This window comes from Salvelinus fontinalis, chromosome 23, assembly GCF_029448725.1.
Source record: "Salvelinus fontinalis isolate EN_2023a chromosome 23, ASM2944872v1, whole genome shotgun sequence".
Classification (NCBI taxonomy): Eukaryota; Metazoa; Chordata; class Actinopteri; order Salmoniformes; family Salmonidae; genus Salvelinus; species Salvelinus fontinalis.
The window spans coordinates 38,254,351-38,271,024 of NC_074687.1; the positions used below are offsets into that span (position 1 = coordinate 38,254,351).

At 45.0% G+C, this 16,674-nt stretch overlaps 1 protein-coding gene across 1 annotated transcript in view; it reads right to left on the reverse strand.

Moving 5' to 3' along the window:
- The window catches only part of itga6a (integrin, alpha 6a), a 57,841-nt gene extending 43,519 nt beyond the window's left edge, over positions 1-14,322 (reverse strand). The window contains exon 1 of the mRNA XM_055878745.1: positions 14,251-14,322. The gene's annotated coding sequence lies outside the window, so the exon portion shown is untranslated. The remainder of the gene's footprint in view (positions 1-14,250) is intronic.
- Positions 14,323-16,674: the final 2,352 nt, after the last annotated feature.

Below are 16,674 nucleotides of genomic sequence, written 5' to 3' on the forward strand. Positions count from 1 at the left end.
CATGCAAGTAGCCTGTGTCACAGTCTCGTCACACACTTGCGTGGATGCAGCTGAGTCAATGTCCTGAGAATTTGACTGTGAGCCCCCAGGTGATGACTGCTGGGTCAAAGGGTCACCCAGCAACAGTTCTGGACCACTCACGACTGGTGGTTCTGTCGGTGTGACAGTAACTGATTTGTGTGCCTTCTCCAGATGACGTCCTCTGCAGGTTGAACAGTGTAGGACACAGGACCAGTCTGAGCAATGACTGTAGCAGGAACGCACGTTGGTCCATTGAGGTAGTTCCTAGCTAGACCGTTTCTCCAGGATTGAAAGCTCTGTCCTTTGCTCTCAGTTCACAATGTATGACATGACTCTTCTGTTGACTTCACACTTCGTCTCTTTTGCGTTCTGAGGTTTGAGTAGGTTTAAGCTTGTGCGTAGCTCTCTTATCACGAGTAGCGATGCAGGCGAAGCCTTGTGTTTGCATGCAGCGTGTTCCTGTAGGATAGCATAAAGCTGTTCAAGCGTCCCTTGACCCTAAGACACTTTCAAGGCATGTTTCACGGTCTGTAGGAACCTCTCCATCAGCCCATTGGTAGATGGATGATACATTTCAGACCTGATGTGCTGTCTGCCATTCACATGTAGGAACATGGACATTTCTTGGGACACTAGCTGCGGTCCGTTGTCGCTAACAAGTTGGAGTGGCGACCCTAACCGACTAAACACTTCTCCAATCTTCTCAATGGTCTTCTCAGTAGTCGTAGACCTCATGATTGCAACATCTGGCCACTTGCTATAAGCATCAGTGACCATGAAAAACATTCTGTCTTTGATTGGACCTGCAAAGTCAATGCTTTCTCCTCAATGCTTCCATCCAATCTAGACCACCAGAAGTAGCTTTGTGCGATTTCCTTCATGTGAACCATTCCACAAGGACCTGAGTGTAGCTGTTGCAGCACTGGTTTCTTTAGCGAAAACGGAATGATAACTCTCCTCCCCACAGCAGACAACCCGACAGCTCAGGTTTCAGGTCCGGAGCATCTCCTGCAGCTTTACCTTTGATGATAATGTCCATCACATCAGAAAACACGGGTCGTTTCTGGCGTTTCTCCACACTTATGTGGAAGTGAATGGTGCGTTTTCCACTTGTCTGAAGTAGAAGATGTCCACTTGGCGTGACTCTGGTTTGACCACAGGTAGTGGTAATCTGGAAAGTCCATCTGCGTTTCAGTGCAGTTCTGACTTGCGGTACTTGATGTCGTAGGTGTGTGCTGATAGCAACAAAGCCCACCTTTGCATATTCCTTGCAGCAAGTGACAGAATCCCAGTATACGGTCCAAAGATACCCCTTAGTGGACGATGATCTGTAAGAAGGGTGAACATCCTCCCATACTGATACTGGTGAAACCTGCGCACTCCAAAAATTATCCCTTGGGCTTCTCGTTCTATCGGTGCATAACTAGTTACTTTTCTGTTTCGTTCAATGTCCTCAATGCAAAAGCGATCGGCTTCTCTTCACCGGAAGGCATGATATGGGACAAGATTGCTACCACACCATATGGACTACTATCACAAGCTAGTTGGATGGGCAATGACAAGTCAACGTGTGTCAGTGCCTGAGGTTTCAGGAGTGCGTCCTTGGTTTTCATGAATGCTTCCTCACATTGTTTAGTCCATTACCATGTTTTGTCCTGACAAAGCGACTGATGCAGTGGCTTCAGCTTTGTTGCTAAGCTCGGGATAAAGCGTCCATAGTAAGCCCAGGAAAGAAAGTAGTTGGCTCCCGTTCTGAGAAGCTTGGGCGTCCAAGATAGCCTTGACCTTGGATAGGGTGATGACATGTCCGGAGTATTCAACCCATGATTGGAAGAATGCACGTATGTCCTTACAAACTCACTGTCCATAGTCTGTCAATCTCTGTAAGGTCGCATCCAAGTTCTGGAGATGGTCTTCTTTGTCCTTCCCACTAACGAGGATGTCATCCAGGTCGCACTGTACTCCTGGCAATCCACTCAAGATCTGGTTCACCACCCTCTGGAACAGTGCTGGAGCACTTGTGATTCCAAATGGTAGACGACAGTACCTGAAGAGCCCCTTGTGTATCACATCGGTCAGCAGCTCCTTTGACTTTTCATCCACGTGCATCTGCAAATAGGCTTGGTAGAACGTTTGACCCCCAGCTAAGTCCTCAAAAGGATTGTTGAAATGTAGCAGTGGATACTGCTCAGCGGACAACTCGTGTTAATTGTAACTTTAAAGTCTCCACATATCCTGACTCCACCATCCTTCTTGAGGACTGGTATGATAAGTGTCGCCCATTTACTCACGCTAACCAGCTCCAGTACTTTGTTCTTGACTAAAGCGTCCATTCAGCCTCAACTTTTGGTCTGATAGCATAAGGAAACTTTGGTTTGCTGTCTGGCTTAATGCTAATCTTCACTTTAATATATTTTATACTACCCAGTTCTCCATTAAAGACTCCTCAATGTTTCTTTAACATGGAGGATAGGTCTGTGTCTCCATGTGTCGTTGTAGTGATGTCCAGTATGATTTTCTCCAACCACGAACGTCCCAATAGTGATGGATAGTCTCCTTTTACGACGTAGAGTGGCAGCTTTTCCGTTTGTGCGTTTAACTGAACTATGACCTCAGTGAGGACTCTCACGGTGATAGTTCACCACAGGCTCTGCAATCCATGTCCTTACACCAGCACGTAGACGCCTGATGTCCCACTTTGCCACAGCGGAAGCATGTGCCTTGATTTCCCTGTCTCTGATTTTCAGTTGCAAGTCTATGCACTTTTCCTGATGAACTTAACTGCTGAGCCTCTTTAGCTGCTAGTTCCATGGACACACTGACTTCAATGGTCTTTGTCAAGATCATATTACTTCTGCATATCTTCACTCCGTACCCCACATACTAGTTTGTCTCAAATGGTGTCGTTTAGAACATCATTAACTTCACAGTGCACTGATAGTTTCTTTAACGCAGCAGCAAATGTTGTCACTGATTCTCCTTCTTCCTGATTTTTTTTCTGTGGAACCTAAACCTTTCAGCAATAACTAGTGGTTTCGGGGGAAAAGTGCCATTTCAGTATTTTCACAATATTCCCATACATCTTATTACCGGGCCTCTCTGGCTGTAGCAGGCTGCGAGGTAAATTGTTAACACAATTTTGTCCTCATTAATGTCATTTGCCAGAACAAAATACTCAAACTGTTTTGTATATGAGCTCCACTGCTCAATACTTTCATCAAACTGTCAAATGTTTCCAACAATTCCAGCCATTTTTTTTCTCAATAGGCTCCTCTTTGTCACTCACTTCAATATTGTCCTCAACCACAGCAAGAGTTTCCTCAGTCACGGGATCTTCATTCACTTCACTCACTAGCGTTTCATCCTCAAATTCGCTCATTTAGCAGTTTTTTTTTCTTCCCATGTTCGTCTTCACAGTTGAATACATTTTCCTTTCCTTTACTCACTGTATATTCCTCCCTTTTTAACCACATTGATTTCCCACTCCTCATTTTCTGCCATCCATGACAATGCTAACTCTCTCTTAGCTAGCTTGACGATGCACTTGCCACTGCTATCAATACACTGTGCTAACATTAGCCTAGACAGTACCATGGAAAATAACTGTTTTAAACTTGTAAAAACGGACTTCTTCCAGACAGAATTGTCACTGTAGGTTCAGATTTACTCGTCCCCAATCTTTTGTTATGTCTCGTGGATTTCATAACCATGTCTTTATAACAATTCAACAATGATGAAACGGAAGACAGGAATTCAGTCCAACCATTTTTCTAGAACGTGATCATATCAACACACACAACTCTGTTGATGCTCTGCTGCACAACCCCAATACACCACAACTGCGGCTACGCTACATTACCTGGGAGAATGTGATTTGGCTCAGTGGCAGTGAAGCATGAGTCAAATAAGTTTTCAGTGTAGGTATTTCTAAGATTCCATTGATCCGGCATGGTCTGTGCATCTTCACCTCAGGCATACACTGAGTGTACAAAACATTCAGGACACCTGCTCTTTACATGACGTAGACTGACCAGGTGAATCCAGGTGAAAGCTAGGATCCCTTATTGATGCCACTTGTTAAATCCACTTCACTCAGTGCAGAGGAAGGGGAGGAGACAGGTTGAATAATCTTTTTTAAGCTTAGAAACAAGTAAGACATGGATAGTGTATCTGTGCCATTCAGAGGGTGAATGGGCAAGACTAAATATTTAAGTGCCTTTGAACAGGGTATGGTAGTAGGTGCCAGGCGCACTGGTTTGTGTTAAGAACTGCGACGCTGCTGGGTTTCCCACGTGTATCAAGAATGTCCCACCACCCAAAGGACATCCATCCAACTTGACACAACTGTGGGAAGCATTGGAGTCAACATGAGCCAGCATCTCTGTGGAACGCTTTCAACACCTTGTAGAGCCCATGCCCGGACAAATTGAGGCTGTTCCGAGGGGAATACAGGGGGGTGCAACTTAATATTAGGAAGGTGTTCTTAATGTTTTGTACACTCTGTGTACAGTACTACCCTTTACAGTGATATTTTCTGAGCAATGATTAATAACTGTACAGTATAAATATGTAATGTCACAGAATTGACAGGCCAGTTGAATATAATTACTGTATATTCTTAGAATTGAATGGCTCACATTTTATGATAATTGGTTTAAGAACAATACAGGTAACTGCTGTGGGCCTATGAATTGTTAAGTCAAATATAGATGTGACACCAGCATCTCTATTAATAGTCTTAGGCATGTGCAGATTCTCCAACAGTGTTGTTTGAATCTGCTATAGAGCTCTAAGGCTGTGTTGATACCAGACTGGAGGCTGAGGTAAAGTGAGAGAGGAAGTGCCAAAAAAAGCTAATGATAGCGGTCATGCAGCTGGTATCAGCCCATGAGAAAATCATCAAGCCACGCATTCAGAATACAAGATTTTAAGTCTACGGTTTCATATGCTATATGCAACTGAATTTATTGCTATTGTAAATGAAGATGTGCTTAGAAATGATTTATCTTTATCTATGTTGGCAATTTACCAAATTAGGTGGCAAATTAATTCATGGCTTTGTGACATAAAAAAAAGGCGACAGATAGTGCCCTATGTGCTGTACTGTATGTTATGCATCCTCATCAAGAATTATAGCCTATTTTTCTGTGTTACTGTCCAGAATTTTGATTTGATAAATGAATGTGTAGGGTCATGAATGGTCATGAAGTCACCAGGGCCTTTGACCTATGAGGTATGCCTCCCATTACCAAACTAGTTTAGAAACCCAAAAAATAAACCACATAAACAGCAGGCAGGGCTTTCATGTCCAGTATAGCCCTGGGTGGGTATGTAATAGGAGATGTCAGAAGAGGTCAGTTTGCTATGCCAGATTGTCTCAGGTCAACGGTATGGGGTAACCTGGGAGACAGGTGGATCTCCGCAGGTGAGAAAGCCTTTCTTCACAGATTTGCTTTGACATTTGAGTCATTTGTATAAGTAAAAGAAAAACGCCTCCTGTTTTAAGGTACCATTGAAGAAAAGTCCCATGGTGCACAAGAGGAAACTGTTACCTTTACATGTGGTTTGTTTTCTCATAACATTTGCAACTTTGTATGCTCAAAATAAAACTGTCAGACCTGAACGCAAAGGTTGACCGCAAGTAAACTGCTATAACATTCTTATCAATGTGTGCTACATTTTGAGGCTCATATGGGCCCCTCTGTCGTCAAGCTGTGGAGTAAAATGTCAGACATGTTTGAAAATGAGTGTGTGCTATATGAGGGACTTCATTCATCATATATTTTTGTAAATGTTCATTATATACAGTACCAGTCAAAAGTTTGGACACACCTACTCATTCAAGGGGTTTTCTTTATTTTTACTGTTTTTTACATTGTAGAATAATAGTGAAGACATCTAAACTATGAATTAACACATATGGAATCATGTAGTAACTGTAACGGCAGCCTTCCCTCTCTTCACTAGAAGAGGGTGTCACGATCGTCTTGCGGTGAGAGAGAGGACCAAAACGCAGCGTGTGAAAAATACATTCTCTTTTATTAGAGACGAGTGAAACACGAAACTAACACTTATAACAAAACTAAATAAAACAACAAACGACCGTGAAGCTACAAACGTAAGTGCAATACAAAAACTACAAATGTTCTACATAGACAATTACCCACAAAACCCAATGCCTATGGCTGCCTTAAATATGTCTCTCAATCAGAGACAATGAACCACAACTGCCTCTAATTGAGAACCAATCTAGGCAGCCATATACATACAAACACCTAGACAAGACACTGACCCATTTAACAAACAAAACCCCTAGACAATCCAAAAACACATACATTCCCCATGTCACACCCTGACCTAACTAAAATAACAAAGAAAACAAAGATAACTAAGGCCAGGGCGTGACAGTACCCCCCCCCCCCCCAAAGGTGCGGACTCCGGCCGCAAAACCTGACACAGAAGGGGAGGGTCCGGGATGGGCCTTCTTATGGCAGCGGCTCGGGTGCGGGACGTGGCCCCCACTCCACCATTGTCAATACCCGCTTTGGTGGCTCTGGCTCCTGGCTGACTGGCGGCTCTGGAAGATCCTGGCTGGTTGGCGGCTCTGGCACATCCTGGCTGGTTGGCGGCTCTGGCAGATCCTGGCTGATTGGCGGCTCTGGCAGATCCTGGCTGATTGGCGGCTCTGGCAGATCCTGGCTGATTGGCGGCTCTGGCAGATCCTGGCTGATTGGCGGCTCTGGCAGATCCTGGCTGATTGGCGGCTCTGGCAGATCCTGGCTGACTGGCGGCTCTGGCAGATCCTGGCTGACTGGCGACTCTGGCTGCTCATGGCTGGCTGGCGACTCTGGCTGCTCATGACTGGCTGACGGCTCTGGCTGCTCCTGTCTGACGGAAGGCTCTGGCTGCTCCTGTCTGGCGGAAGGCTCTGGCTGCTCCTGTCTGGCGGAAGGCTCTGGCTGCTCCTGTCTGGCGGAAGGCTCTAGCGGCTCCTGTCTGGCGGAAGGCTCTAGCGGCTCCTGTCTGGCGGACGGCTCTGAAGGCTCAGGACAGACGGGCGGCTTTGACGGCTCAGTACAGATGGGCGGCTTTGAAGGCTCAGGACAGACGGGCGGCTTTGAAGGCTCAGGACAGACGGGCAGTTCAGGCGGCGCTTGGCAGACGGACAGCTCAGACGGCGTTGGGCAGACGGGCAGCTCAAGCGCCGCTGGGCAGACGGCAGACTCTGGCCGGCTGAGGCGCACTGTAGGCCTGGTACGTGGTGCCGGAACTGGTGGTACCGGGCTGGGGACACGCACCTGAAGGCTAGTGAGGGGAGAAGGAACAGGGCATACTGGACCCTGGAGACGCACATTAGGCCTAGTGCGTGGTGCCGGAACTGGTGGTACCGGGCTGGGGACACGCACCTGAAGGCTAGTGCGGGGAGAAGGAACAGGGCATACTGGACCCTGGAGACGCACATTAGGCCTAGTGCGTGGTGCCGGAACTGGTGGTACCGGGCTGGGGACACGCACCTGAAGGCTAGTGCGGGGAGAAGGAACAGGGCATACTGGACCCTGGAAACGCACATTAGGCCTAGTGCGTGGTGCTGGAACTGGTGGTACCGGGCTGGGGACACGCATCTCAGGGCTAGTGCGGGGAGAAGGAACAGGGTATACTGGACCCTGGAGATGCACATTAGGCCTAGTGCGTGGTGCCAGAACTGGTGGTACCGGGCTGGGGACACGCATCTCAGGGCTAGTGCGGGGAGCAGCAACAGGACGCACAGGACTCTGGAGATGCACAGGAGGCTTGGTGCGTGGTGTAGGCACTGGTGGTAATGGGCTGGAGACACGCACCACAGGGCTAGTGCGTGGAGGAGGAACAGGGCTCTGGAGACGCACAGGAAGCCTGGTGCGTGGTGTAGGCACTGGTGGTACTGGGCTGGGGCGGGAAGGTGGCGCCGGATATACCGGACCGTGAAGGAGTACACGAGCTCGTGAACACCGAGCCTGCCCAACCTTACCAGGTTGAGTGTTCCCCGTAGCCCTGCCAGTGCGGCGAGGTGGAATAGCCCGCACTGGGCTATGCTGGCGAACCGGGGACACCCTACGTAAGGCTGGTGCCATGTACACCGGCCCGAGGAGACGTACTGGAGACCAGATATGTTGAGCCGGCTTCATGGCACTTGGCTCAATGCTCACTCTAGCCCGGCTAGTGCGGGAAGGTGGAATAACCCGCACCGGGCTAAGCACACGTACAGGAGACTCCGTGCGCTTTTCCGCACAACACGGTGTCTGCCCGTACTCTCGCTCTCCACGGTAAGCCCGGGAAGTTGGCGCAGGTCTCCTACCTGACTTCGCCACACTTCCCTTTATCCCCCCCCCCCCCCCCCCCTTGCTAGCGCCTCATAATGCCGCCTCTCCGCTTTCGCTGCCTCCAGCTCCGCTTTGGGGCGGCGACACTCCTCTGGCTCTGCCCAGGGTCCTTTACCGTCTAGGATTTCCTCCCATGTCCATTCCTCCTGGTACCGCTGCTGCTGTCGCTGCTGCCCATTTCCACGCTGCTTGGTCCGAGTTTGGTGGGTGATTCTGTAACGGCAGCCTTCCCTCTCTTCACTAGAAGAGGGGGTGAAACAGGGATCGGACCAACACGCAGCGTAGCCAGTGCTCAACATATTTAATATAACGAACTGTGAACACTTACAACACTACAAAACAACAAAATGTGGCAAACCGAAACAGCCCTATCTGGTGCAGACAAAACACAGAGACAGGAAACACTATACAAATTGACAAACCCAACTAACCGTCACAGTCCCGTGTGGCACAAACACTGACACAGAAAACAATCACCCACAAAATCCCAACACAAAACAAGCCTCCTATATATGATTCTCAATCAGGGACAACGATTGACAGCTGCCTCTGATTGAGAACCATATCAGGCTGGACACAGAAACAGACAAACTAGACACACAACATAGAATTCCCACCCAGCTCACGTCCTGACCAACACTAAACAAGCAAAACACATAAGAACTATGGTCAGGACGTGACAGTAACCAAAAAGTGTTAAACAAATTGTAAGAATATGTCAAAGATAAGTACGCAATGCAGAGGACAAGAGGACTAGAATTAACGATCAATGGAAATAGTTTTTTTTCTGTGATATCAATGGGTCAGAGACACGGGAGGAATTTCAGTCCGGGACTCATAGCTACATGGCAAGTTCTCATTGTTTATACATTGAATCTGAAATAGGGTACTTGTTGTTTGGCCATTGGCCCAGTTTTATTTATTGTTTTACTGCTAACAAAATCTAAGTATATTTTATTTTTGAGATTCTCCAAAGTAGCAACCCTTTGCCTTGATGACAGCCTTGAAAACACTCTTGGCATTCTCTCAACCAGCTTCATGAGGTAGTCACCTGGAATGCATTTCAATTAACAAGTGTGCGTTGTTAAAAGTTCATTTGTGGAATTTCTTTCCTTCTTAATGTGTTTGAGCCAATCATTTGGTTTGTGACAATGTAGGCGTGGTATACGGAAGATAGCCCTATTTGGTAAAAGACCAAGTCCATATTATGGCAAGAACAGCTCAAATACGCAAAGAGAAATGACAGTTGATCGTTACTTTAACATATGAAAGTCAGTCAATACGGAAAAGTTCCAAGAACTTTGAAAGTTTCTTTAAGTGCAGTCGCAAAAACCATCAACCACTATGATGAAACTGGCTCTCATGAGGACCACCACAGGAAAGGAAGACCCAGTTACCTCTGCTGCAGAGGATACGTTCATTAGAGTTACCAGCCTCAGAAATTGCAGCCCAAATAAATGCTTCACAGAGTTCACATAACAGACACATCTCAACATCAACTGTTCAGAGGAGACTGAGTGAATCAGGCCTTCATGGTCGAATTGCTGCAAAGAAACCACCACTAAAGGACACCAATAATAAGAAGAGAGTTGCTTAGGTAAAGAAACACAAGTAATGGACATTAGACCAGTGGAAATCTGTCCTTTGGTCTGATGAGTCCAAATTTGAGATTTTTGGTACCAACCGCCATGGCTTTGTGAGACGGAGTAGGTGAATGGATGATCTCTGCATGTGCGGTTCCCACCATGAAGCACAGAGGTGTTAGGGTGTGGGGGTGCTTTGTTGATGACACTGTCTGTGATTTACTTAGAATTCAAGGCACACTTAACCAGCATGGCTACCACAGCATTCTGCAGCGACACACCATTCCATCTGGTTTTCATTTGTTTTTCAACAGAACAATGACCCAACACACCTCCAGGCTGTGTAAGGGCTATTTGACCAAGAAGGAGACTGATGGATTGCTGCATCAGATGACCTGGCCTCCAAAATCACCCGACCTCAACCCAATTGAGATGGTTTGAGATGAGTTGGACTGCAGAGTGAAGGAAAAGCAGCCAACAAGTGCTCAGCATATCTGGGAACTCCTTCAAGACTTTTGGAAAAACATTCCAGGTAAAGCTGTTTGAGAAAATTCCAAGAGTGTGCAAACCTGTCATCAAGGCAAAGGATGGCTACTTTGAAGAATCTCAAATATAAAATATGTTTTGATTTGTTTAACACTTTTTTGGTTACTACAGTACATGATTCCATATGTGTTATTTCATGGTTTTGATGTCTTCCCAATTTTTCTACTATGTATAAAATAGTAAAAATAAGGAAAAACCCTTGAATGAGTAGGTGTGTCCAAACTTTTGACTGGTACTATACATTTTATATACTTTATATTCCATAAAACATTTTTTATTATGTATATTTTTTTTTTACCACTTTAAATATGTTTTGCCACCAGACTTTATTGCTTTGTTAAGGCGTCTTAATACCAGTGCTGTTTGGAACCCAAGCTGCTTTTGAGATTGGAGGGCTGGCTTCTGAAGTTACAGTGGTGAAATCAAAACTGACTGGCTGAAGAAACCAAACCCAGAAGTTATCGGACAGAGCCCAAAGAGCACAGCAGGCATGGCACTCATAAAGGCATTTAGACAACTGCCGTTACACCCCATCTAACAATCCTGGACTAGTCACTGCAATGCAATGCAATGACAGATGCACCATTAGACCACTAAGGAGTACAGCACTCCTCATTCATTACCACGCCATCTGTTCACCTCATTTATTACACACTTAGCCTCTTGTCATTCTGTGTCTTCAAGTCTCAATATGAGGAAGTGGGAGTGTAGTGTGGTTCAAAGGGATTTAAATGCATTCTAATTGATGACATCCATTTTTTAAGTTTGAATCTTTGGTGTAGCTCTAATAAATGGTCACATGATCGCATCATAATGATTTCTCACAGGATTTTGTTACATCTGTGTTTCTGGAGATATTGGGGCTACTTGCATATCAGGTGGTTCTTTTGGCTCATAAAAACATCACTTGGACAGATTTATCATCCATATGTTTGCATATGCATCTTAATTCAGTCTGACATCTCCAACAGGCGAGATAAAGTGTCACCTGAGACAAATTCACCATGAAACTCCAGAGAGCACAGACTCACATGCCATTGTGACCCCACTGCACAGTTCTCCCTGCATCACTTCAGATCAATCGATTTCTGAGATAATCCAAAATATGTAAACAAAAATATTAAACTCTGAAGCTTGTTATCAAGGTTATACATTTTAGGAAATGCAGTTGGAAAAACACAAACATCAGTCACAGCTATTAAGAATTGAGCCGCAGAGCGCTTACTGCTTTTCATTGAAAGTGTGTGAACGTCTGGTGAGTGAGTGTGTGTGACACTAAAAGCCCCAGTGAAAAGTCTATGGCCAGAGAGGCACCAGTAGCTGTGTGAATCGTGGTGTTAAATCACACTGTGTGAAAGGGAGAGCTCCTGATCTACTCCTGTTGTGACAGTGGCACAGCCCTTTGTGGAGAAACCAATGGCAGTAAATCTGCTCTGGTCCCCCTCACAAAGGACTGCCTCCCTTTTATGACTCCTGGGAGGGTGGTGTGCCTCTGAATAAACAATGAGGGGAGTGGGACCTTGCTGCATTCTTTCTCAGGCAGGTCCAGCAGATGACGCAGGGAATTCTGGGGGACTCCCCTTTGTTCTCTCTTCAAACTGCAGGATTGTGTTTCCCTCGATACAAAGCCATGCATTTCTCCATGTGTCTCTCAGGTTGTTCTGGCATAGCATCGTAAGGCTCATCGCAGGTAATAAGGTCAATTTGTAATATCCCCAAGAAGTGCTAATTCTAAATGATAATACATATATAATACATTTAGAACATAATTATATCCTGTGCACTGCCATGACATATTTACCATTTAAATACACAAAATGAATGCACTGTGTGAATAAATAATACATTTTCAAAGTGTCAATTGGCTAAACACAAAAATCCAATCAATATTGACACTATCTGCTGTATAATATGCACTCAAACACATCCCCTAATCTTCAGAAGGTAACCTAAATTATAGGGTTGTTTCAAAGTGAAGACTTCCTTCCAGTTGTTATTGCAGCTGCATCTTGCCCATTTGAAGCTATTGTGGTTAAAAAAAAAAATCTGAAAAAAGGCAACATGACTTATTCAAAGGAAACAGGTGCTCAAACATGAGAGCCCGGGTATGGGTGGTTCTAACATTAACTTCAGTCTCTTCCTGCACCTAGCAGAGGAACTCAGAAGTCTCAGAGAGCTACCCTGGCCAGAGTCTGACCAGGAATGGTCTTACAAAGCTAAAAACCAGTTGAGGAAATTGTATCCACGTTCAAAGGATGCATGAACATGTGAGGTACATTGAGGAAAATCCATATACTAATGGTATTCATGCATTTTTCTTGACCAATGGTTATATCAATCATATGAATAGCATTTTCAAATGGCAGTTGGTGCTTGACTAATCAACAAGACAATATAAACATTTTCAGAATTTTGTGTGCTAAGACAAAGGGAAACATAAGTCACCAGTTGCGTATGGATATCATAACCATAAAATCAACCATGTATAAACATCGGGATAGGGGCCTCCCGGGTGGCGCAGTGGTCTAGGGCACTGCCTCGCAGTGCCAACTGCGCCACCAGAGTCTCTGGGTTCGCGCCCAGGCTCTGACGCAGCCGGCCGCGACCGGGAGGTCCGTGGGGCGACGCACAATTGGCATAGCGTCGTCCGGGGTAGGGAGGGTTTGGCCGGTAGGGATATCCTTGTCTCATCGCGCTCCAGCGACTCCTGTGGCGGGCCGGGCGCAGTGCGCGCCACCCAAGGGGGCCAGGTACACCGTGTTTCCTCTGACACATTGGTGCGGCTGGCTTCCGGGTTGGAGGCGCGCTGTGTTAAAGAAGCAGTACGGCTGGTTGGGTTGTGCTTCGGAGGACGCATGGCTTTCGACCTTCGTCTCTCCCGAGCCCGTACGGGAGTTGTAGCGATGAGACAAGGTAGTAATTACTAGCGATTGGATACCACGAAAATTGGGGAGAAAATGGGATAAAAAAAAAACAATAAAAAAAAAAAAAAGACATCGGGATGACCAAGGGCGAGTTGCCATGGTGATGAATGCTGCAACCATAGAATTAGGATTTAGAATACTTAGCAATTTAACAGGATCTCTATAGCTGCAACACTCCCAGCAAGACATAGGCTCAGCGAATCACACGGCAGCCAAAGCCCTTTTACTGAACTCGAGAGCTACCTGCATTCATTGAGTGATCTCACTTATAGATTACTCAACCTTAATAAATGTTTGACATTGTCTTATAGTCATTGTCTTATAGTCATTGTCTCATACAGTATGATTCAGGCTATGGTAGATTTGAACTCCACAGTAGGAGAGAGAAGCCTTTTAGCACCAGGCAGGCTCAGTTGATTTATGGGGATCCTGTGCACCACTTCTCCCTCAGCACTGAGTGAGTGAGTATTCAGAGCAGCAGGAGAACCCAGCTAACACAGTGGGGTTGCCCACAGTTGATTTGCCTCACAATGCACCACAATGAAAGTCATATCCTCCACTTTCTTCTATAATCTTGTTAGGTGCACGAACAGTCCTTGGCCACTGAAGTGTTGCAAACTCAACCAAGTATAGTGTGTGTGTGTGTATGTGTTTTCTCTGTTGAAAGTTTAAACAGAAACAGATTTCTCTTCACTGAAATGGGCCTGACCCCCAGGAAAAATCATTTGAATCTCCCTCCTTTGTCTGTATTGTCCAACTTCAGAATAATTTAAAGGATAAATAAACAACATGAAAACATACTAATAAAAGTAACCTTACCCATTTAGGCATTGGGGTCTTTCCCTCCCCTCTCCCACTGTGAATCTCTGCCTGATGAGAGGAATGGCTGCTTTTGTAAAGAACATTGGAAGTGTAAACAGGCACTATTGGTCACCCTGGATACCTGGAATTCCAAAAAGGGACAACCAAATTTGGATCAAGGGTCATGTTTGCCAGGGCCCGAGTCACATGGGTTATCAACAATAGAAATACATTACTACAATTAAATATTGCACAACATATATTAGGAAGTCTGGAAGTCAGACATTTTCCCAGTTTAAGGGACATGCTCATGGACCATAATGTATTTTGTTGATGTTCAGCGATCCTGTGATCTGTCCACGTCCAACCTCTGATCAGCTTTATTAGATCACTGATGAAGAATGTTGATCTGTTGACTGCGTCTATTCATTGGCGACCTAATTAATTGTGTGTCACAATTCTGAGTTGATGACTGATTTTCCTTTTTAAAACCTCTCAGTATTTAATTGCCTCAGTGCGCGGATGGACAGATATGGTTCCCATCCCCCTCGCTTCTGCTGAGCCTGTTGGTTGTATGAGATGAATACCATAATTTGAAACCACTCAACTGTGCAAAATGAACATCAGTGAGACCTACATGGTAGTCCCATAAGGGCTGTATCTACTACATATTTCTAGATTAAATCTACACACTAGCTTCAATCCAGTTCTTTAGTCGTCAAACTTCCTCATAAAAACACATTATGTTTTTTGACATAACTATAGACTTTTCATTGGAATGCTTGTGTGTTGCCAGAGCAACCACTAATGAATTATCTTTATCTACTCCTGAAACATTAGTGGGGGTTTTTTTGTGTTTTTTTAAGGGGTGGATCAGCTTAATATTGCGGAAAGAATGTTGCTTCCAATGTAATTGTCTGCATCATTTCCAATCCCCAATATTTTTTGGTAAATATATATATCCATACACGTATGCATACATATACACATATATACATACACATACCTATATAGACATACATACTTTTTTAAAGAATATACCTTTATTATTATTCCCCGCAAACCCTACCACCGATCCCCCAATTGGAGTAAACTAATAAACATTTCTGCTTTTACCTTCAATTTATACATCTTATACACATTTTACAGACACAGTCTACTTTACAATAGTTCTCTTTTGTTTGTTCTTAGTCCTGCCTCTATTTCTGATGTCCATCCAGTTTGATTTCTATTTGTAACTGTGCTATTTCACAAAAGTTCCTGAACCTATATACATTTTACAGATCCCCTATGCTTTACATTGTTTATCTTGTTATTAGTCCCACCCTTCAGCTCCATTCAACCCCTCCCATCTATCTCTCAACATCATCCATTTCGGATTTCTATTTGCCACATATTTTTTAACTGTGCTGTGATGCTTCACAAAATAATTGAACCGTCCTTTTCTCATAGCTTCTACAGATTGTAAATTAAAAATACATTTTTTTGCTAAAATAATTATTATATTATTGATTGATTGACTATGGCTTTTCAAATCACCCAGTATTACTATCTGTAGCGTTAATTCTCGGCAAATGTTGCAATTCTTCAGCCATTCCTGGACCTGTGACCAAAAACGAGCTACATATGGACAATACCAAAATAAATGATCTAATGTGTCATGTTTTGTCTTTGATCTTCATGTCTTGTCCCTGTGCTTCCCTCTGCTGGTTATTAGGTTCTTTCCCTCTTTCTATTCCTCTCTCTCCTCCTCCCTCTCTCCCTCCCCCGCTCTCTCTCTATCGTTCCGTTCCTGCTCCCAGCTGTTTCTCTTTCTCCTAACGACCTCATTTACTCTTTCACACCTGTCCCCTATTTTGCCCTCTGATTTGAGTCCCTATTTCTCCCTCTGTTTTCTGCTTCTGTCTTTGTCGGATTCTTGTTTGATGTTTGCTGTTCTGTGTCCTTGTTCCGCTCTATCGTGTTTTTGCCTTCATCAGATGCTGCGTGTGAGCAGGTGTCTAGTGGTCGCGTCTCCAGTCGTTCATCTCTACTGACGAGAGGATTTCAGTTTTCCTGTTTTGTTTTTACCTTAGATATATCAGGAGTATCGTTTTTGTCTAAGACTGGAATAAAGACTCTGTTTCTATTTCGTCGCTTTTGGGTCCTCCTTCATCAGCATAACAGAAGAATCCGACCAAGAATGGACCCAGCGACTACGGATTCTCTCTACACTACCGTCAAGTTCCAGGGAGCAATGCTCGGCAGACACGAGCAGGAATTGTCTGCTGCTCGTCAGGCCGTTGAGACCCTGGCCGCTCAGGTTTCCGATCTCTCAGGACAGTTTCAGAGTCTTCGTCTCGTACCACAAGCTACTTCCTGGTCTTCCGAGTCTCCGGAACCCAGGGTTAATAATCCACCATGTTACTCTGGACAGCCCACTGAGTGTCGCTCCTTTCTCAC